This window comes from Ovis canadensis, chromosome 8, assembly GCF_042477335.2.
Source record: "Ovis canadensis isolate MfBH-ARS-UI-01 breed Bighorn chromosome 8, ARS-UI_OviCan_v2, whole genome shotgun sequence".
Taxonomy (NCBI): Eukaryota; Metazoa; Chordata; class Mammalia; order Artiodactyla; family Bovidae; genus Ovis; species Ovis canadensis.
In genome coordinates, this window is record NC_091252.1 from 38,102,984 (window position 1) to 38,125,705 (window position 22,722).

The 22,722-nt window shown below is 37.6% G+C and overlaps 1 protein-coding gene across 3 annotated transcripts in view; it reads left to right on the plus strand.

Annotated features, from left to right (window-relative positions):
* The window catches only part of WASF1 (WASP family member 1), a 68,195-nt gene that overhangs the window by 25,479 nt on the left and 19,994 nt on the right, over positions 1-22,722 (plus strand). The window contains exon 1 of one of the 3 annotated variants that reach the window (XM_069598138.1): positions 22,258-22,403. The exons of the other annotated variants lie outside the window; for them this stretch is intronic. The gene's annotated coding sequence lies outside the window, so the exon portion shown is untranslated. Of the gene's footprint in view, positions 1-22,257; positions 22,404-22,722 lie in introns of those variants that run through there. 3 annotated transcript variants of the gene reach the window in all.

Here is a 22,722-nt window from a genome sequence, read left to right on the forward strand (position 1 = left end):
TTGTATGTGGCTGCACGCTTGCTAAGTCGCTTCAGTTGTGTCCATCTCTTTGTGACTCTATGGACCTGTAGGCCGCCAGGTTTCTCTGACCATGGAATTCTCCAGGCAAGAATACTGAAGTTGGGTTGCCATGCCCTTCTCCAGGGGATCTTCCTGACCTGTTCCAGATCAAATACCAATCCAGTGGTTGTGATCATATTACCAGATTTGGTTTAATTGAAAGCAGAGTGGTGCAACTCATTAGTTTTATTCTATGCAAAGATAATTCTGTTTCTTTAGACGGGGGGAGGGGGTTGTGTGTATCTGTTCGCTCTCACAGGATAATAAACTACTCCAAAACTTCATGGCTTAAAACAGCTATCTTATCTGTTTATGATTCTGTAGGCCAGCAGTTTGGGCTAGGACCAGCTGAGCAGTTCATCTGCTGACCTTGTCCAAGCTACTTACATGACTGCAGTTATCTGGTAGCCCAGTTTGGGTTGGATAGTCTGAGGAGGTCATCTAGATTTCCTGCTGTGCTGCAGTCCATGGGGTCGCAAAGAGTCAGACAAGACTTGGTGACTGAAAAACGAACAACAGTCTGAGAAGACCTCATTCACATGACTGGCAGTTGGTTCTGGTTATTGGCTGGGCCACGTGTCCCCAGAAGGCTGTCTGAGCTTATCTGTGGAAGAGTTCAAAGAGAGCATTTATAGGGGCTGTTAGGTCTCTTGAGGCCTAGACTTGGAGATCACACAGTGTCGCTTCCACCACATGATACTGTCAAAACAAGTCACAAAACCAGCCCAAATTTAAGTAGTATGAAAATAATAGAGTTACAAAGAATTTGCGGTCATTTCTAATTTACCATAGGTCCTGAGGCACTTAAGTTTGCATGAATTGGACAATACCTATAGGTAATAACACACGATTATTAAAAAATTACCACACAAATTTGACTTGTGTTATTTGGTAGAATAATGTAGAGAGTCAGCCCTGGGGGAATGTGGGAGGTGATAAGAAGATGGAGACTAAGGTTTATACTTCCCTTAAATGGCATGGAATAGCAAAGAGAAATGTTATTTGCAAGGAATGGATCCTTACAAAAACAAAAAATTTCACAGTTTTAATCTTTCTTAGAAGACAATTACATGCAAGAAGAATTTTAGTAATCTGAAAACTAGTATTTTTCCTTTTCAATCTTCATTTTAAATTGCAAAATTACTCCTTGTAATCTTGTGATATAATAAGAAACATGTAGTTGGTCTTTGTCCCTGGTTCTTGGCACAAGCTCCTAAAACTTTTGAGTATCTTTTTGTATGCAGATCAGATGACTAGTGGCAAGGGCCCCCTAGATACCCCTTAGATGGGGACCATAAAAACCAAGACTTGATTAAGAAACTTAGAACTTTCAGCCTTACTCCCTAACCTCTAAGAAAGGAAGCGGGTCTAGAGATTGTTAACTATCAATGAACAATGATTTTATCAACCATGCCAATGTAATGAAACCTCCATAAAAACTCTTACTAAACTATAGGATTTGGAAAGCTTCCAGATTGATGAACACACTGAGATGCTGGGAGGGTGATGTGCCCAGACAGGACATTGAAACTCTGCATGAATTTCTCCGGACCATAAGTTTCTCCAGTACCTTGCCCGACAGTTCAGTTCAGTTGCTCAGTTGTGTCTGACTCTTTGCGACCCCGTGAATTGCAGCACGCCAGGTCTCCCTGTCCATCACCAAATCCCGAGTTCACTCAGACTCACATCCATCGAGTCAGTGATGCCATCCAGCCGTCTCATCCTCTGTCGTCCCCTTTTCCTCCTGCCCCCAATCCCTCCCAGCATCAGAGTCTTTTCCAATGAGTCAACTCTTCGCATGAGGTGGCCAGAGTACTGGAGTTTCAGCTTTAGCATCATTCCTTCCAAAGAAATACCAGAGCTGATCTCCTTCAGAATGGACTGGTTGGATCTCCTTGCAGTCCAAGGGACTCTCAAGAGTCTTCTCCAACACCACAGTTCAAAAGCATCAATTCTTCGGCGCTCAGCTTTCTTCACAGTCCAACTCTCATATCCATACATGACCACAGGAAAAACCATAGCCTTGACTAGACGGACCTTTGTGCCAAAGTAATGTCTCTGCTTTTCAATATGCTATCTAGGTTGGTCATAACTTTTCTTCCAAGGAGTAAGTGTCTTTTAATTTCATGGCTGCAATCACCATCTGCAGTCATTTTGGAGCCCCCAAAAATAAAGTCTGACACTGTTTCCCCATCTATTTGCCATGAAGTGATGGGCCCAGATGCCATGATGTTCGTTTTCTGAATGTTGAGCTTCAAGCCAACTTTTTCACTCTCCTCTTTCACTTTCATCAAGAGGCTTTTTAGTCCCTCTTCACTTTCTGTCATAAGGGTGGTATCATCTGCATATCTGAGGTTATTGATATTTCTCCCAGCAATCTTGATACCTTGTCCATATTTGTTGTTTAATCACTAAGTCGGGTACAACTCTCTTGCAACCACATGGCTGTTTTTGAGTTGTATCTTTTATAACAAACCAGTTAAAATAGTAAATTGTTTTCCTGAGTCTCTTGAGTTGTTCTATAAAATTAGCAAACCTGAGGAGGGGGTCATGGAAACCCCTAATTTATAGCTTGCTGGGGAGGAAAATGGGAGGCCTAAGACTTTTAACTGGCTTCTGAAGTTGGGGGCAGTCTTGTGGGAGTGAGTAGCCTGTGGGGTTGAGTTGTCTCTAGTTAATGTTGAAATTAAATTGACTTGTAGGACATATTGGGTGACTCAGAACTGATGCTTTTGAAGTGTGGTGTTGGAGAAGACTCTTGAGAGTCCCTTGGACTGCAAGGAGATCAGTCCTGGGTGTTCATTGGAAGGACTGGTGCTGAAGCTGAAGCTCCCAATACTTTGGCCACCTGATGTGAAGAACTGATTCATTGGAAAAGACCCTGATGCTGGGAAAGATTGAAGGCGGGAGGAGAAGGGCACGATAGAGGATGAGATGTTTTGGATGGCATTACTGACTCGATGGACATGAGTTTGAGTAAGCTTCTGGAGTTGGTGATGGATAGGGAAGCTTGGTGTGCTGCAGTCCGTGGGGTTGCAAAGAGTCTGACACAACTGAGCAACTGAACTGAACTGAGGTGACTCAGTGGATAAAGAATTCCGCCTGCAATGCAGGAGATGAAGGCAGACGTGGATTTGATCCCTGGGTCTGGAAGATCTGGAGGAGGGCATGACAACCTACTCCCGTATTCTTGCCTGGAGAATCCCACGGACCGAGGGGCCTACTGGGCTACAGTCCATAGGTTTGCAAAGAGTCAGACACAGCTGAAGTGACTGAGCACGCATGCACCTCCGACATACTGAATCAACTTGTAGGATGCTCAGTTGTTGTCCTCAGAGAACTGGAGAATTGCTTGGTATGGAAAAATTACCCATTTGTTGTCAGAAATGAGGTGTTGTAAAAACAGAGCACAGCACTTGTGTTCTGCTGTGTCTTTTAAAAAATGTAACATTCAGATTTAATTATGTTAAAGACCAGAATAGTTTTTCTGAAGATTCAACAAAGCAGTTTTCTGCACGCACACACGTAGTGGATTCTGTGGTCATGCAAAATAATAGTTCACAAAAAGGAAAGTGGCAGAAATTCAGAAAACTGCTGTTCCCTTTCATCCAAATATTGTTCTTTAGAATGAAAAAAAGCCGTTCTAATTATAAGATTGTGTAGCTCTTTATCCTTGGAAAATTCTTAAGAAATACAAAGTTTGGAAGTAATCATTAACATCTTTGAGTTCTAATTTGCTATGTATCGGGTCTTTTCCTAGTCATTTTAGTGGCTCAGACAGTAAAAGAATCTGCCTGCAATGCAGGAGACCCGAGTTCAATCCCCGGTTTGGGAAGAAACCCTGGAGAAGAAAATGGCAGCCCACTCCAGTTTTCTTGCCTGGAAGATCTCATGGACAGAGGAGTCTGGTGAGCTGTAGTCCATAGGGTTGCAAAGAACGGACATGACTGAGCAACTACACAAAATCTTTACAAACAACCCAGGTGGTGCTACTGGTAAAGAAATCTGCCAGTGCAGGAGACATAAGAGATGTGGGTTCGACCCCCTGGTTGGGACTATGCCCTGGAGGAGAACAGTAATGGAATACCCATTCCAGTATTCTTGCCTGGAGGATCCCATGGACAGAGGAGCCTAGCGGGCTACAGTCCATAGGGTTGCAATGAGTCGACACAACTGAAACGACTTAGCACACATTCACACACAACCAACCAAGTGAAGTAGGTAGTATTAATCCCAGAGGCACAGAGAAGTTAAAGTCCTTAGCACAGTTTGTAAGTGGCAGAACCATACTCAAACCCCATCTCCTTTGTTGTCAGATTCTGTATTCCTAAACATTATATATATTATATAAATGTTTGTATATGTATTTATTAATTGATTGTGCCACATGACTTGTGGGATTTTAGTTCCCTAACCAGGGATTGAACCCAGGCCTTTGGCAGTGAAAGCATGGAGTCCTGACCACTGGACTTCCAGGGAATTCTTGTTATTTTGATTTGTAGTTCTTGAATGACACATGATGTTGAGCATCTTTTTATATGCTTCTTTACCCTCTATATATCTTTTTTGGTGAAGTGTCTGTTTAGATCTTCAGCCCAGTTTTTAATCAGGTTATTCTTTAAAAAAAAAAAAAAAAACTTTTAACAATTGCTTGTATACTCTGGACAACAGTTCTTTTTCAGTCTTTTGGAAATGTTTTTCTCACAATTTGTGACATGTCTTCTCATTCTCTTGATGTCTTTCGTAGAGCAGAAATTTTTAATTTTAATGAAGTCCAGCTCATCAGTTATTTTTCATGGATCTGAAAAGTCACTGCCAAACACAAGGTCATCTAGATTTTCTCCTTTGTTATCTTCTAGAAGTTTTATAGATTTTCATTTCACATTTAGGTCTGTGATTCATTTTGAGTTAATTTTTGAAAAGGTGTAAGATCTGTGTTTATATTCACTTTTTTACATGTAGATGTCCAGTTTTCCAGCACCATTTGTTAAAGACTCAGCTCTCCATTGTACAGGCATACCTTGGATATGTTGTGGATTTGGTTCCAGACCACCCCAATAAAGTGTATATCACATTTAAGCTAGTCACATGAATTTTTATCTTAGTGCATGTAAAAGTTATGTTAATGCTATACTTTATTACGTGTGGAATAGCACTATGTGTAAAAAAAACCATACATTAATTGAAAAATACTTTATTGCTAAAACTACTGTCATCTGATGACACACGGTTGCCACAAACCTTCAATTTGTAAGAAATGCAGTATCTGTGAAGCACAATAAAATGAGGTGTGCCTATTATTATTTTGCTTTTTTTGTCTAAAATCAGTTGGCTGTATTTATATGGGCCTGTTTCTGGGCACTCTGTTCTGTTCCATTGATGTCCATGCCCGTGCTTTTGCCAGTTGTACTGTCTCACTTACTGTAGCTTTATACTAAGGCTTGAAGTCAGGTAGTGTCAGTCTTCCAACTAATTTTTGTTCGCTTCAATTTTACATTGGCTATTCTGGGTCTTTTGGCTTTCCATATAAACTTCAGAATCAGTTTGTCAGTAGCTACAAAATAAATTGCTAGGATTTTGATTTGGATTGCATTGAATCTTTAGATCAAGTTGTAAAGAACTTATACCATGACCATATTGAGTCTTCCTATCTATGAATGTGAAATATTGCTTCATTTATTTAGTTCTTCTTTTTCTTTTTTTCAAATCAGAGCTTTATAGTTTCCCTCATAAATCTCATATAAATTTATACCTAAGTATTTTGGGATGTGGGGTGCTAATGTAAATTGTATGTTATTAATTTAAATTTACAGTTGTTATTGCTGGTATATTGAAAAACAGTTGAGTTTTATATATTAACCTTGTATCCTATTGTCTTGTTATAATAATTTATTAGTTCCAGGAGTTTTTTGTTGATTATTTTGGATTTTCAGCATATATAGTCATGTTATCTGTGAATAAAGACAGCTTTATTTCTTCTCAATCTGTTTATTTTTTTCCTTTTCTTGTCATATTGCTCTAGCTAAGACTTTGAGTAGGATGTGATGATATGGGATATTTTTGCCTTGTTTCTGACCTTGGCAGGAAAGCTGCTAGTTTCTCAGCATGAAGTATGATGTTAGCTGTAGGTAATAGCTTTAGTTATTGGTGGGAGTGGTGGTTTAGTCACTAAGTCATGTCTGACTCTTGCAACCCATGGACTGTATCCTGCCAGGCTCCTCTGTCCATGGGATTCTCCAAGTAAAAATACAGGAGTGGGTTGCCATTTCCTTCTCCAGCTTTAGCTATTAGATGCTCTTTATTAAGTTGAGGAAGTTACCATTTATTCCTGGTTTGCTAGCCATTCTGAATTTACCATAAAAAGTGTTGGGCTTGTCAAATGTTTTTTCTACATTATTAATATGATCATGTGACTTTTCTTCTTTAGCAGGTTAATGGGATGGATTCAGTTTGATTGATTTTTGACTGTGGAACCAGTGTTCCATGACTCAGATGAATCCCACCTTGTCATAGTGTGTAATTTTTGTATACCTTAATGATTTTGCTAAATTTTTGGGGGGGATGTTTGCATCTGTATTCATCAGAGGTGTTGATTTGTAGTTTCCTTTTCCTGATATTAGTATATCTTTATCTGGCTTTTGTATTAGTGTAATGCCAACTTCATTGAGTTAGGAAGTATTCCTTCCTCCTTTATCTTTGTTTTATGACTTTTGAAGCAAGCCATGTGCTGTCTGCCTGATATATCTTAATTTATATTTTGCCTGTTTTGAGAATACTGTATAATGAAAAAAATGTGATTAGGTAAGAATAGACTCACAGAAGAGGAATCATGAAAAATAGGGGAGTTGGAATGGAATTCATCTCTATGTTCTAGGACCTGTCCCCTCAAAAAGAAAATATTTTTCATAAGTAATCATTCTTGATAAATTCAAATTACTTTGTGTGTGTGTGTGTAGCAGAGGTTAATTAAAGTATGAAAAGGACAGAGAAAGCTTCTGACATAGACATCAGAAGGAGGATGAGTGGCCCCCTCACTAGTCTTAGCAAAGGAGCCATATTATTTTTAAAATTGGTTATTACAATAAATCAAAAGAATGTCTCAAGGTGGTAAAGATCTTACTAGACCCACTCCCACAATTTACATTTTAAGATGATAGGATTAGAACTAACAACAGAAGGATCTTACCAGACCCACACCCATAATATACATTTTAAGATAACAGGATTCAGTTCAGTTCAATGGTGTCTGACTCTTTGGGACCACATGGACTAACGGGATTAGTCAGAAGGTTTTCAAGAAGGAGAGGCTGTCTTCAAGCAGGATGTGTGTGCTGTGCTTAGTTGCTCAGTTGTGTCTGACTCTTTGCGATCCCATGGACTACAGCCCACCAAGTTCCTCTGTCTTTGGGGATTCTCCAGGCAAGAATACTGGAGTGGGTTGCCATGACCTTCTCCAGGGGATCTTCCCAATGCAGGGATTGAACCCAGGTCTCCCACATCACAGGCAGATTCTTTACCAGTTGAGCTACCAGGGAAGCCTACATTGTTGTTCTGTAGTCCTTATATAGAGAGTTTAAGCTGAGTTGTTTTGTTGTGTAATCATCATCAGCTCAGGGTTTTATGTGACTAAGGAATGTAGAAAAAAATGTTTGTCCTTTTCTCCTCCTTGAGAATTCCAGACTCCTATCTCTTCCTTGAGAGCCCCAGACCTCTTTCTCCTCCTCAGGGACCCTGGACTTCTTATCAACCTACCTAGGAATTGACTCATTCCCCTCTTTTTCTCTTTTAGAATATGTTGCCAAGGGAAAGGGGCATCATTTTAGTTGCATAACTGCTTCCTGTTGTTGAGGAGTGTCGTCCCTAAATTGTTGAGGTACATACTCTCCTCACCTTCATATTGAGGGTCTCTGATCCAGGGGCCCCAAGTAACAGTTGGAGAAGGTTGTGGCACTCATAGGAGCTTGAACCATAATTTGTAACCTAAAAGCTTTCAGACAGAAACAAACCCCATTTTACAGTTATAGATGTAAGCCAAAATAGTCATTAAACCAGTTAAAACATAATTGAAATTAAAAGTCACATTATGTCCACAGTTAAGGTACAGTGTGTTATATCAATCCATTTTAAGATTGTTAGATGTCATCATATTAAAGAGAGGCATCACACATGATTGTTGTTGGTGAAGATATTGACAGAGTTGAAGAAAGTCTTTTCTTTGAAGTGGAGAAACTCACCATGTGAAGCCTTCAGTTGATGAGGAGGGGAGTGCTCTGCAGACCCAGCAATTTGATTAATTGTGGAATGTAGCGTAGGAATGAGCCCAGAACAGGAAGGCACTGTCTTGAGGGTCAAACAGCAGACTCAGGACTTTTGGAGTCAGCAGAAGCAAGCCGGTATAGCTTGTCAAACTTATCTGGTAAGGACCTTCCCAGAGGAGCTCCAGGGATTGTCTCCACATCCCAGTGTCTTTATCAGGACCTCGGTTTCTGGTTCAAACAGTGGCTTATTTGACTCAGAGGCTGAGTCAGGAGTCACCTCCTGGTAAATAATTCAAATTACTTTTAAAAACACTTCTGAATGTATTTTCTAAAATATATTCACAGAAATGCCCAATAATAACACGAATATATCAGTGAGACAGATTGAATTTCACTAGCACTCTTTCAAATTGAACCCAGGTCTCCCACATTGCAGGTAGACACTTTACCATCTGAACCACCAGGGAATCCCAGCTAATAAACTTTAGATTTATTAATGTCTGTTAATGATGACAAGGTCCCCCTATTATGTGTTTTATTTTAGACCTCTTTACTTGCTTATGCATGTGACACTTATCTGTTGAGGACTGCTCATAAACAGGCTTGGTTCTTGCCGAACTGTGGTCTTTCCGTAGAGGTCACTTTAAGGCTGGCCCATGTTCTTGCTGTCAGGTAGCCTGTTCATAGAGGACAAAGCAACATTGTTCATAATAGTAAATGAGAAAACTGAAAAAAAAAAAAAAGAAAAGAAAACTGAAATGTAAGCATCTTTGTAATAGTACATTGAAAATGCTTTAAGTATATCTATATGATACTGTATTTTATTAGTCATATAAGCAACGGAATAAAACCATTGAAAAGAAAGATACTTTGGGAAAAAAGTAGAATTTAGAAGACACTTAAGTCTCTGCCTACTGACCTATCACCCTTGTTACCATTGAAACTGTGGAATCCTAGTTCCTCCACCATTTTTTCCAGGTACAAAAGAGGAGAGTTCACAGCTTCTCCTGAGAACTACTTTTGGAACTCAAAAGAATCCCTTTGCTTTTTTGCAGTAAAGGTACCATTAACTCTTTGCCTGCCACTTATCCTCTCCCTGCCCTGCCCTTAAAACAAACTTACGTATGTTATTTATCCAAGAAAAGCAAACGTGTTCACACACAGACTTGTACAAAAAGTTCATAGTCACTTTATTTGTAATAGCCCCTAACTGAAAATAACCCAAATGTCCATCAACAAATGAGTGGTAAATTATGGTAAATCCATACTATGAACAATAAAATTCAACAGTAATAATGAATGATTTATTGATACATGCAACAAGATGGATGAATCTAAAAAAATCATTAGGCTAATGGAAAGACAGGCAAAAAAGAGTAAATATGATTCCACACATATAGAATTCTATAACAGGCAAACAAATCTATAGTGACAGAAAGCAAGTGCCTGGTTGGTTGCAGGCATGAGTGGAGGGAGAGATTGCAAATGGGCACAAAGAAAATGTAAGCAGCGACTAGTGATTTCACAGTGTTAAACTGTTAAAACCGCTTTAAAACTAATTAAAATTGTACACTTATAAGTATGTATACTTAATTTTCTGTTGCTGCTTAACAAATTACCACAAATTTGGCAGATTAGAACAGTGTCTATTAATTATCTCACAGTTTTGTAGGTCACCAATTTGAGTGGGCTTGGTTAGTTTGCTGCTCAGCATCTTATAAGGCTAAAATCCAGATGTTAACTGCACTCCATTCATTTCCAGAGGCTTTGGGTGGAAAAAAATCAGCTTCCAAACGCATTGAAATTGGCAGATCCGGTTCCTTGCAGTGGTAGAACGGAGATTCTTGTTCTATTCCTGGCGGGTAGCCAAACGGTGCTCTCGGGCCTTAGAGAGTACTCTCGGGTGCTTTCCAAGTGGCCTTGGTCTTCAAGCCAGCAATGATATGGTGAATGTCCCTCGTGATTTGAGTCTCTGACTTCCCTTTCTGCTGTCAACTGGAGAAAACACTCTGCTTTTAAAGGGCTAGTGTGATCAGATTAAACCCATACATATAATCTTTGTATGTTAAGGTCAATTGATTAGCAAACATTATTATGTCTTCAGAATCTCTTGTAACATGTAATATAATCATGGAAGCAGTAGTAGGAGGTGCTGGAGATCTGGAATGAACATCTTAGAATTATTTATACCTCAATAAAGTTTGTGTTTTTTTTCCCTAAAAATAAGACAAAGGACATAATAATAATGGTAATAATAATAAATGTTTTCAAAGTGATGATTCTAAAACTCAAAGGAGATGTAAATTGATTATTCTCACTGATTCAACATAGCATTTGCAAAAAATTTTCATGTCCAAGTCAGGGAAGAGAATTAAAATATTAATAATATGCCTAGTACCTTTTCAGTATTGGTATTTTTTCTTTTCACCTGTAATGAGAGGAAACTATAAAATGTTGAGGATGTAATTATGAATCATACATAATAGAAAAGGTGATTTTGGAAGTTTTACAAGTTCTTAACTCAAAATTGTTGACTCATGAACATTGTAATTTAATTGTATGTCTACAAATATAAATTTAATAAAATTCCTATTCATTATTTAAACTTGTACAGTAGATGAATTAAATGTATCTGTGAATTTTGTTGCTTCTGTTATTATTATGGCCAATCTTGGAATTCTTGAGTGTATAGAATTCTTATAGAATGTAGGGAATACTGTTTCTGTATCATGGAAAAGGTTTTATCTACTCATCATTTACTTTCTAGAAAGGATTAAAGAATGATGTATTTAATATTTTATTATAATTACTTATTTAATGGGCAAAATTTTTAAAAATTTAGAAATTTTTGAAGACGAGAAGCTTTACAATAAGATGTGATTAGTCTTGGATCATCAACTTATCAGTGTATAATACCAGACTTAGCAAGGCTATCAAACAACTGGAATGCTCATAAAGAACTGGTGGGGTGGAAATTGGTTCAAGCACTGTGGAAAGTTACTCAGCAATATTTACTAAAGCTGTACATATGTATGCATAGATCAAATTGCCAATATCCATTGGCAAGAGAAAAAGCAAGAGAATTCCAGAAAAACATCTACTTTTGCTTCATTGAGTATATTAAAAAAGACTTTGACTATGTGGATCACAACAAACTTTGGAAAATTGTTAGAGATGGGAATACCAGACCACTGTACCTGCATCCTGAGAAATCTGTATGCAGGTCAAGAAGCAACAGTTAGAACTGGACATGAAACAACAGACTGGTTCCAAACTGGGAAAGGAGTATGTCAAGGCTGTATATTGTCACACTGCTTATTTAACTTATATGCAGAGTACATCATGAGAAATGTGGGCTGGATGAAGCACAAGCTGGAATCAAGATTGCCAGGAGAAATATCAATAACCTTAGATAGGCAGATGACACCACCCTTATGACAGAAAGCGAAGAGGAACTAAAATAAAGAGCCTCTTGATGAAAGTGAAAGAGGAGAGTGAAAAAGCTAGCTTAAAATTCAACATTTAGAACACTAAGATCATGGTATCCAGTCCCATCACTTCACAGCAAATAGATGGGGAAACAATGGAAACAGTGACTTCATTTTCTTGGGCTCCAAAATCACTGCAGATAGTGACTGCAGCTGTGAAATTGAAAGATGCTTGCTCCTTGGAAGAAAAGCTGTGACAAACCCAGACAGCATATTAAAAAGCAGAGACATTACTGACAAAGGTCCATCTAGTCAAAGCTATGGTTTTTCCAGTAGTCATGTATGGATGTGAAAGTTGGGCTATAAAGAAAGCTGAGCACCAAAGAATTGATGCTTTTGTACTGTGGTGTTGGAGAAGACTGGAGAGTCCCTTGGATATCTAGGAGATCAAATCAGTCAATCCTAAAGGAAATCAGTCCTGAATATTCACTGGAAGGACTGATGCTGAAGTTGAAGCTCCAACCCTTTGGCCACCTGATGCAAAGAACTGACTCATTGGAAAAGACCTTGATGCTGGGAAAAATTGAAGGCAGAAGAGGACGACAGAGGATGAGATGGTTGGGTGGCATTACCGACTTGATGGACATGAGTTTGAGCATGCTTTGGGAGTTGATGATGAACAGAGAAGCCTGGCACGCTGCAGTCCATGGGGTTGCAAAGAGTAGGACTTGACTGAGTGACTGAACTGATACATATCTATGTTTATATATACCCTATGAACCAGCATTTTACTGCCTGTAGTCATTTTACGTATGTTGTTCATTCACTAAGTTGTGTCCGACTCTGCAACCCCAAGAACTGCAGCAACCCAGGCTCCTCTGTTCTTCACTGTTACCTGGAGTTTGCTCAAATCATGTCCATTGAGTCAATGATACTATCTACCTATCTTATCCTCTGCTGTTACCTTCTCCTTTTGCCTTCCATCTTTCCCACCATCAGAATCTTTTCCAGTGAGTCAGCTCTTCCTATCTATGTGATCTATGTATTGGAGCTTCAGCTTCAGCAACCATCCTTTCAATGAATAGTCAGTTGATATCCTTTAGGATCAACTGGTTTGATCTCCTTGCAGTCCAAAGAACTCTCAAGAGTCTTCTCTAGCACCACAATTCAAAAGCATCAATTCTTTGGCACTCAACCTTCTTTATGGTCCAGCTCTCACATCCATATATGCAACTGAAAAAGCCGTACCTTACAGTCCTTTGTTGACAAAGTGATGTTTCTGCTTTTTAATGTGCTGTCTAGGTTTATCATAGCTTTCCAAGAAATCAAGCATCTTTTTAATTTGGTGGCTGCAGTAACCATCTGCAGTGATTTGGAGCCCACGGAAATAAAATCTGTCACTGCTTCTACTTTTTTCCTGTTCTATTTGCCGTGAAGTGATGGGACCAAATGCCATGATCTTGGTTTTTTGAATGTTGAGTTTCAAGCCAGCTTTTTCACTTGTCTCTTTCACCCTCATCAGGAGACTCTTGGTTCATTTTCACTCTCTGCCATTAGAGTGGTTTGATCTGCATATCTGAGGTTGTTGATATTTCTGCCAGCAATCTTGATTCCAGCTTGTGATTTATCCAACCCGGCATTTGCATGATGTACTCTGCATATAAATTAAATAAATGAGGTGACAATATATAGCCTTGTTGTACTCCTTTCCCAATTTTGAATCAGTTGATTGTTCCACACCTGCTTCTGACTATCTCTTCTTGACCCACATACAGGTTTCTGAGAAAGATAGGTAAGGTGGTCTGGTACTCCCATTTTACATATACTTCATAATAAAAGATAAGAACTCTTTAAAATTCTTTAAAGTTGAATGTTTGTGATCATTTACTCCTTAAGAAGACTTGTGTGTTCTTTATTGAATTTCAAAGTTCATTTTTTAATTTGATTGTATTTTATCTTTTAGTTCTACTTTTGTGTTCCTTTCAGGCATGTTTTCTTATTTTTCCTCTCTTATTCTTGACTTAAAATATCCCATCTCCTTGACATTTTGTCCATCATAGACATCAGTGTTGTCTGATTCATCTTTCTACAGTTATGGTATAATGCTCTGTAATTGCGTTGTCCTGTAATTGAGTTGTCCTCTGTAATTGCAGCCACAAGCCACATGTGGCTATTGAGTACTTGAAATGTGGCTTAGTGTGACTGAAAAACTGAACTTGAAATTATTTATTTTTAAATTAGCTACATGGGACTAACAATTAATATACCATAGGTCTATATCAACATTGTCTTTCTTACCTCTTGAGCTTGTTTTGATTTCATTCTCTCTGCATAACTAATAATTTATCTTGTCCTACTTTTAGACTGTATGAGTATGAAGCCAAGGGCTAAGCTCTTAGGCTGGGAAATGCTCAGAGAGCTAGGAACAGGTACAGAGGAATTTCTTATTACAGAGGAGCAGTAGGAGAAAGCGAAAGTGAAGTCGCTTAGTCGTGTCTGACTCTTTGTGACCCCATGGACTGTAGTCTACCAGGTTCCTCAGTCCATGGAATTTTCCAGGCAAGAGTACTGGAGTGGATTGCCATTTCCTTCTCCAGGGGATCTTCCCAACCCAGGGATTGAACCCGAGTCTCCCACATTCCAGGCAGATGTTTTACCATCTGAGCCACAAGGGAACCATATGTTTATTTTTATTGTTTTAAAATTTTTAGCATTTGTCTTTGTTTCCTTACTTACCTTGTAAGCTTCTGGGTTGTGAAAGTATTTTATTTGTTGAAGAAAGTCACTCAGGAATTGGGGAGCTTCAAAATACCATTGAAAATCTTCCAGAGTATTGTGAGATTTGAAGGCTGATTTGTCAAGAACATAAAATGGAATTTTAAAATACTAACAGGTTAAGAGTATAATGGTAAAAATCTGGTAGTCTAAAGTTTAATATTAACTCTGATGTTAATTTTGTGAACTTGGACAAGTTTTTTAATTTTCTGAGGTAAATTTGTTCATCTAAAAAATGAGTGGTGAAATAGTTGATTTTTAATATGTCGTCCAACCCTTAAGAGTCTTGAAGGAGGTCTGCTATTTTGATTGAAAACTATTAAAAGTGGGGATTAACGTTGATACTGGTTTTATACTTTGAAAATGTTCAAGAAGAGAAAGCACAGTACATTCCTCTGTGAAGTGAAATGCCAAGATGAAAAATTATGTGAAGATCTAATGGAACTGTGAGTGGACAAATGAACTTCATTATAGTAAACTTTGAATACAACTAAGGAAAAATGAAACTGTGTTTAAATGATTATGTATTCCAAGTAATTAGTTAGAAGTCCAAGAATAAAATCCAAGTCCAACAAGTCCAACTTGTTATAATGAAGGAAACACTGACTTGAAAGTCAGAACTGAGATTATTATCCTGTGGTGCCAATAATTAGCTGTGTGACATGTGGTAAAGTTTGAAGGGGTATTTAATTCTGCATGCCGTAGCATCATCTCTTGACACCTTCAGGATCATATCATAAACCAAAGAGTGTGCTCATACTCTTTCAAAAGACCTAGAAATAATTTCACTAAGCCTCATGACACTGTTTATCTATGTCAACTGGCAGATATACAAGCCTTGTTTTCTGTTATCTTCAGAACTCACATCTTATTTGAACAGTTCCTTATTTGACCCATTTCTCCGTCTTTCTCACATCTTTCCATTATACTCGAGAGAGCTTCCATCTCTGACCTGAAGACTTCTCTGTGCATAGTCATTTTCATCCTTTTCTCCAAACTTAAACCTTCTATCTTAACTTATAACTGATAACTTAACTTATAACTGATAACTGTCCCTAAAATTAGTTTTGGCTTAATCTCTTTTAGGGGGTAGTGCTATTTCCATGCATCCCATATAAAAAGTTTGGAAAGATTTGGTCAGCATCTTTTTTACTCTCTAACACTGCTTCCGTATACTTTTTCCCCTTTAAAACGGGTCAGAGAGTACTAACTATCGTCTGTCTTCTAACAATCATTGTTGTTGAGAAATTCAAATAGAGTAGTAGTCATTGTGTACTCACTGTATGCCAGGGTCTCCCCTGTGCCCAGCTTCATTGAAATGTAATTGACATATAACATTGTATAAATTCAAGGTGTACAATATATGATGCAAATATGTACTGTGAAATGATTACTACAATAAGATTATTGCTTATTTCATCCGTCACTTCACAGTTACCTCTTTTTGTTATTGTGAGATCAGTTGAGATCTACTCCCTTAGCAGCTTCTAAGTACATAATACAGTATTGTCAATTACAGTCACTATGCTATACATTGGATCCCCAGAATTTATTATACCCGGAGATTTGTATTCTTTGACCATCATTTCCCCATGTCCCTGTCTCCAATCCCTGGCAACCACAATTCTACTTTCTGTTTCTGAGTTCAGTTTTTTTGAATTCCATATATACATGATGTCATATATTGTTCATCTCTATCTGACTTATTTCAGTTAGCACAATGCCCTCAGGGTTGTCTCAGATGGCAGGATTTCCTTCATTTTTTTGACTGAATATTATTTCATTGTATATACTGTTTATATCACATTTTCTTTATTTTTTCATCCATCAGTGGACTTTTAGGATGTTTCCATCTTGTGTATTTAATGCTGCAGTGAACATGGGGTTGCAAATATCTCTTCAAAAATAATGATTTCATTTCCTTCAGATGTATACCATGAAGGAGGATTGCTAGATCATGTGATAATTCTGTTTTTAATTTTTTTGAGGAGACGCCATTCTATTTCCATAGTATCCATTGATAGCATTTCCAAAGTATCAATTTAAATTTCCATCAGCAGCTTACAGTGGTTCCCCTTTCTCCACATCCTTACCAGTATTTGTTATCTCTTGTCTTTTTGAGACTAGCCATACTACCAGTTGTGAGGTGTTATCTCATTGTGGTTTTAAATTGCATGATAACACCTATATGTGGAATCTAAAAAATATAACAAACTGATGAATGCAAAAAAACAAAGAAGCAGACTCAGATGTAGAGCACAAACTTGTGGTTACCAGTGGGGAGGAACAATGTGAAAGTGAAAGTGAGGTCGCTCAGTCGTCCGACTCTTTGTGACCCCACGGACACCAGGCTCCTCTGTCCGTGGGATTTTCTAAGCAAGGGTACTGGAGTGGGTTGCCCTTGGGTGGGAAAGTGGGAGGTACAAACTATTGGATGTAAGACAGGTTCAAGGATGTATTATACAACACAAGGAGTATAGCCAGTACTTGTAATAACTGTAACCTTTAAAATTGTATAAAAAGTTTTTCTTAAAAAAAGAGGAAAAAATACGTTTCCTTGATTAGTGATGTTGAGCATCTTTTCGTGTACTTGTTGATCATTTGTATGTCCATCTTTGGGAAAATGTCTGTTCACTCCTCTGCCCAAGTTTTAATCGGATTGTTTGGGATTTTTTTGCTGTTGAGTTGTATGGGTTCCTTATATATTTTGGATATTAACCCCTTATTAATTTAATAGTTTGCAAACATTTTTCCCCATTCTGGAGGCTGCCTCTTCATTTTGTTTACTTTACTGTGCATAAACTTTTTAGTTTGATGCAGTCCATCTTACTTATTTTTGCTTTTGTTTCTTGTGCCTTTGGTCTTACAGCCAAAAAAAAAAAAAATTGTTAAGACCAATGTCAAGGAGTTTTTCCCCTTTGTTTTCTGCTAGGAGTTTTACATTTCAGGTCTTATATATAAATCTTTAATTCATTTCAAGATAATTTTTGTGAGTGATGTCAGATAGGGGTCTAGTTTCATTCTTTTGCATGTGAATGTCTACTTTTTCCAGTATCATTTATTGAAAAGACTATCTTTTCCACTTGGAGTATTCTTGTCTCCTTTGTCAAGTATTAGTTGACCATTTACACTTGCATTTATCTCTGGGTTCTTAATTCTCATGAGTCTGTATATCTTATTTTTCTGTCAGTACCATAATTTTTAATTTCTATACCCTTTTAGTATAAAATCAGGAAGTGTTTGCTTCTAGCTTTGTTCTTTCTCAGGATTGCTTTGGCAGTTTGGGTTTTTGGTGTTTCCATGTGAATTTTTAGGGTTGCTCTTTTTATTTCTTTGAAAAATACCATTGGAACTTTAGTATGAATTCGGTATATTCAAAATGCTTTTGTGTAAGGTAGGAGGACTTGCCCTATTGGATATCAAGACTTACTGTAGAACTCTCCTAAGATTAGCTTTAGGTAGACAGATAAGTGAAATACTGTAGAACCTCAAAATGGATTTAAGGATACATAGAAACTTGGTTTATGAAAAAAGTGCCACAGTAGAGCAATGGGTAAAGAATAGTATTTTCAATGAATGGTGTTGAAATAATATATAAGAAACTTGACTGCTGCCTAATACCATTCACGAAAAATTAATTCCATGTCAATTATAAATTAAAAGTACAAGGCAAAACAACAAAGCTAAGAGATAAAACAGAAGCTCATACTTGTGATCTTAGTGTATAAAATGACTTTTAAAAAACCTGTGCTTTTATACTAAACTTAAAAGAAGAAGTTTGTTAAATTCTATCACTTTCTCATAAAAGGCATCAAGAGCGTGAGATAGCAAATGACACAAGAGAAGATATTTGCATCATATATAACTTTCAAATGGCTCATATCCAGTGTTCTTACAAATCAGCCCTAACACAACAAATAGTAAAAAGATAGGCAAGAGCATTGGATAGACACTTCTCAAATGAGGAAAATCCAAAAGATAAACACATGAAAAGGTGCTTAAACTCTCAGTAATTGGGGAAAACATAAAACTGCAGTACACTGTCACAACTTATGTACAAGAATTGCTAGATTTTTTTTTTTTTTTTAACCGACAGCATCAAGTGTTGTGAGGACGTGGAGCAGCAGCAACCTCTTACACTGCTGAAAGGAGTATACTTTGGTACAGCTTCTCTTGAAATAGTTTGACATCATCTCCTAAGGTTCAAGCTGTGCATGTCCTTAACCTAGCTATTCTCTTGAAGTATACTTCCAACAGAAATGTGTACACCAAGACACTTGTACATGAATGTTTATAGTATTGTTCATAATAACCTCAAACTAGAAACAACTCATGTATATAATATCAGCATTAGAATGGGTAAATAAATTGTCGTGTAATTATACAGTAGACTATCTTACAGCATTGAAAATGAACACCCTACAGTTACACAAAGCGACATAGATGAATGTTACAAGTATAATCTTGACTGTAAAAGGCAAGACACAAAGTAATCATACATAACATATGGTTCTATTCACATAAACTTCAAAAAGCAATAAAAATAAAACATTAGTGTTTAGAGTTACCTGCTTAAGGTGTGAAAGTGTAAAGAAAAACAAGGAAATGTGTATTGTAAGAGTCAGAATAATGGTTACCTTTAGGGAGGAAAGAAGTAAGGATGATTTGGGAGGAGACCAAAGTGGGACCGTTCTGGGGTTTTTTTATTTCTTATGTTTTTTCTTATGTTTTGGCTCCTGTGTTAGCTGGCATGTTTGTTTAAATCGTTGAAGCTGTACAATTTTGTATACTTTTTTAAAAGCGAACTTCATATTGTACAATGGTAAAAAGGTTTAAAAATGTGGAGAAAATGATGGACAAACCAGTCAGAGGAGACAGATTTCATGTAAAAGTTTTGTTTTTAAAGAATGTTCACCAGTAACACTTAAATGCAATTAGATTTATCCAAAACTTCCCATTTGGTAGTGATTAAAGCTCTATAATAATAAATGCCTTCCTTCAATAAGCATTGTTTACCAGTAAGTAAGTACAAGCAGTCCTCATTTAGTATGGTAGTGTGGGACGAAAAAAAAATGCCTGTATAAGATAATAAAATTATTTAATTATTTAAAATTCTATTTTAGTTATAAACATATAGGGAAATTAAAAAATAGTAAAGCTAATATAATTTAGTATAATGTTTCTAAATGTATTAGAAACAGTTAGAATTATAGTGCTTTATTTCTTGGTGAAAAACTTACCAAGAGTAGTTTGAACAATGCTTTGCCTTCTCCTTATATAGAAAAACAGAGCCAGTAGAATAAACTTCTTTTCTGTGCTTGCAAATTATCATATTCTTTTCTATTAAATTTAGATCAGCTTCCAACATTTTATCCTTTTGCACTTTGTGTTGTGAAATATCCCTCAGTCAGTTCAGTTCAGTCGCTCAGTTGTGTCCAGCTCCTTGCAACCCCATGAACCGCAGCATGCCAAGCCTCCCTGTCCATCACCAACTCCCGGAGTTCACCCAGACTCAAGTCCATTGAGTTGTTGATGCCATCCAACCATCTTATCCTCTGTTATCCCCTTCTCCTCCTGCCCTCAATCTTTCCCAGCACCAGAGTCTTTTCAAATGCGTCAGCTCTTCGCATAGGGTGGCCAAAGTATTAGATTTTTGGCTTCAGCATCAGTCCTTCCAGTGAACACCCAGGACTGACCTCATTTTGAATGGACTGGTTGAATCTCCTTGAAGTCCAAGGGACTCTCAGGAGTCTTCTCCAACACCACAGTTCAAAAGCATCAATTCTTCGGCACTTAGCTTTCTTCATAGTCCAACACATCCATAGATGACTACTGGAAAAACCATAGCCTTGACTAGATGGACCTTTGTTGGCAAAGTAATGTCTCTGCTTTTTAATATGCTGTCTAGGTTGGTCATAACTTTGCTTCCAAGGAGTAAGTGTCTTTTAATTTCATGGCTGAAGTCACCATTGCAGTAATTTTGGAGCCCCCCAAAATAGTCAGCCACCATTTCCACTGTTTCCCCATCTATTTCCCATGAAGTGAGGGGACTGGATGCCATGATCGTAGTTTTCTGAATGTTGAGCTTTAAGCCAACTTTTTTACTCACCTCTTTCACTTTCATCAAGAGGCTTTTTAGTTCTTCTTCACTTTCTGCCATAAGGGTGGTGTCATCTGCATATCTGGAGTTATTGACATTTCTCCCGGCAATCTTGATTCCAGCTTGTGCTTCTTCCAGCCCAGCGTTTCTCATGATGTACTCTGCATAGAAGTTAAATAAGCAGGGTGACAATATACAGCCTTGACATACTCCTTTTCCTATTTGGAACCAGTCTGTTTTTCCATGTCCAGTTCTAACTGTTGCTTCCTGACCCGCATATAGGTTTCTCAAGAGGCAGGTCAGGTGGTCTGGTATTCCCATCTCTTTCAGAATTTTCCAGTTTATTGTGATCCACACAGTCAAAGGCTTTGGCGTAGTCAATAAAGCAGAAATAGATGTTTTTCTGGAACTCTCTTGCTTTTTCCATGATCCAGCAGATGTTGGCAATTTGATCTCTGGTTCCTCTGCCTTTTCTGAAACCAGCTTGAACATCTGGAAGTTCACAGTTCACATATTGCTGAAGCCTGGCTTGGAGAATTTTGAACGTTACTTTACTAGTGTGTGAGATGAGTGCAGTTGTGTGGTAGTTTGAGCATTCTTTGGCATTGCCCTTCTTTGGGACTGGAATGAAAACTGACCGTTTCCAGTCCTATGGCCACTGCTGAGTTTTCCAAATTTGCTGGCATATTGAGTGCAGCACTTTCACAGCATCATCTTTTAGGATTTGAAATGGCTCAACTGGAATTCCATCACCTCCACTAGCTTTGTTCATAGTGATGCTTTCTAAGGCCCACTTAACTTCACATTCCAGGATGTCTGGCTCTAGGTGAGTAATCACACCATCGTGATTATCTGTGTCATGAAGATCTTTTTTGTACAGTTCTTCTGTGTATTCTTGCCACCTTTCTTAATATCTTCTGCTTTTGTTAGGGCCATACCATTTCTGTCGTTTATTGAGCCCATCTTTGCATGAAATGTTCCCTTGGTATCTCTAATTTTCTTGAAGAGATCCTAGTCTTTCCCATTCTGTTGTTTTCCTCTATTTCTTTGCACTGATCACTGAGGAAGGCTGATCACTGATCTCTCCTTGCTATTCTTTGGAACTCTACATTCAGATGCTTATATCTTTCCTTTTCTCCTTTGCTTTTCACTTCTCTTCTTACCTAAGAATTCCTTTATTGTGAAGTTTTTTGCTGTTGTGACTTTTTTTGGGACATCTTTTTGTGACAACTAGTTTCCTCATTTCAATAATTTTACCTTCTCTAAATTCCTCTGACTGCATCTAGTGTCTCTCAAACAGTGGTAGTGGCAACATTCCCACAATCAACTATTTTTTCTGTTAATCCACTTATATTCAATTTGAATTTCACTCCAATGTCATCATTTTTTCTTTCTTTGCCACATTTTTGTCATTATTGGCCAGTTCTCTCTTTCAGTTATCATTTTGTAAAATTTCACATGAGTTTATCTTTGGGAGGCAAGAATATAAACCAACTACATGCTTCACTATCTGTAGGTGAACTGAGTAACAGAGGAGAAGTTATCTTTCACCAACAGAGTTTGAAAAAAAGTGATGTGATTGGTCACTGAAATGATGTTCCTCTTATTAACACAGTGACTTGTGAACTGAAGTGCCAGCAAAGAAATTTGTATTTATGTAGTTACTCACAGTTAGTATACTGTAGTATGAAATTAGAACCATGTTGTTGGGGGACTGGTAGTTAACTGAACTGTGGAAGCTGGGAAGCCTGGGAAGTGAGGACTGACTGTAATTCAAAGAAGGTTGATCTGTTAAATATTTTTGGTTGGTTTTGATGAGATTGAGGATTACATGGACTATTTGATTTTTGAGCTATTGAATGCCTAATACATTTTATGTGGAAAAGTAATTTTGATGCTAATCTTGCAGGTTCTTTAATCCTCTTAGCTAATTCCTTACAGAGGACCTTCCATACTAACTTTCTAGAACAAAAACCTCTTGTTGTAGTAAGTAAAATCAGTGGTGTGAAGAGAATAATAGTGGTAATGATTTTGAATTCATCATGAAGCAGTTGACATTGAAAGTAAATTTTAAAAAATGTTTCATATGATATTGACATTC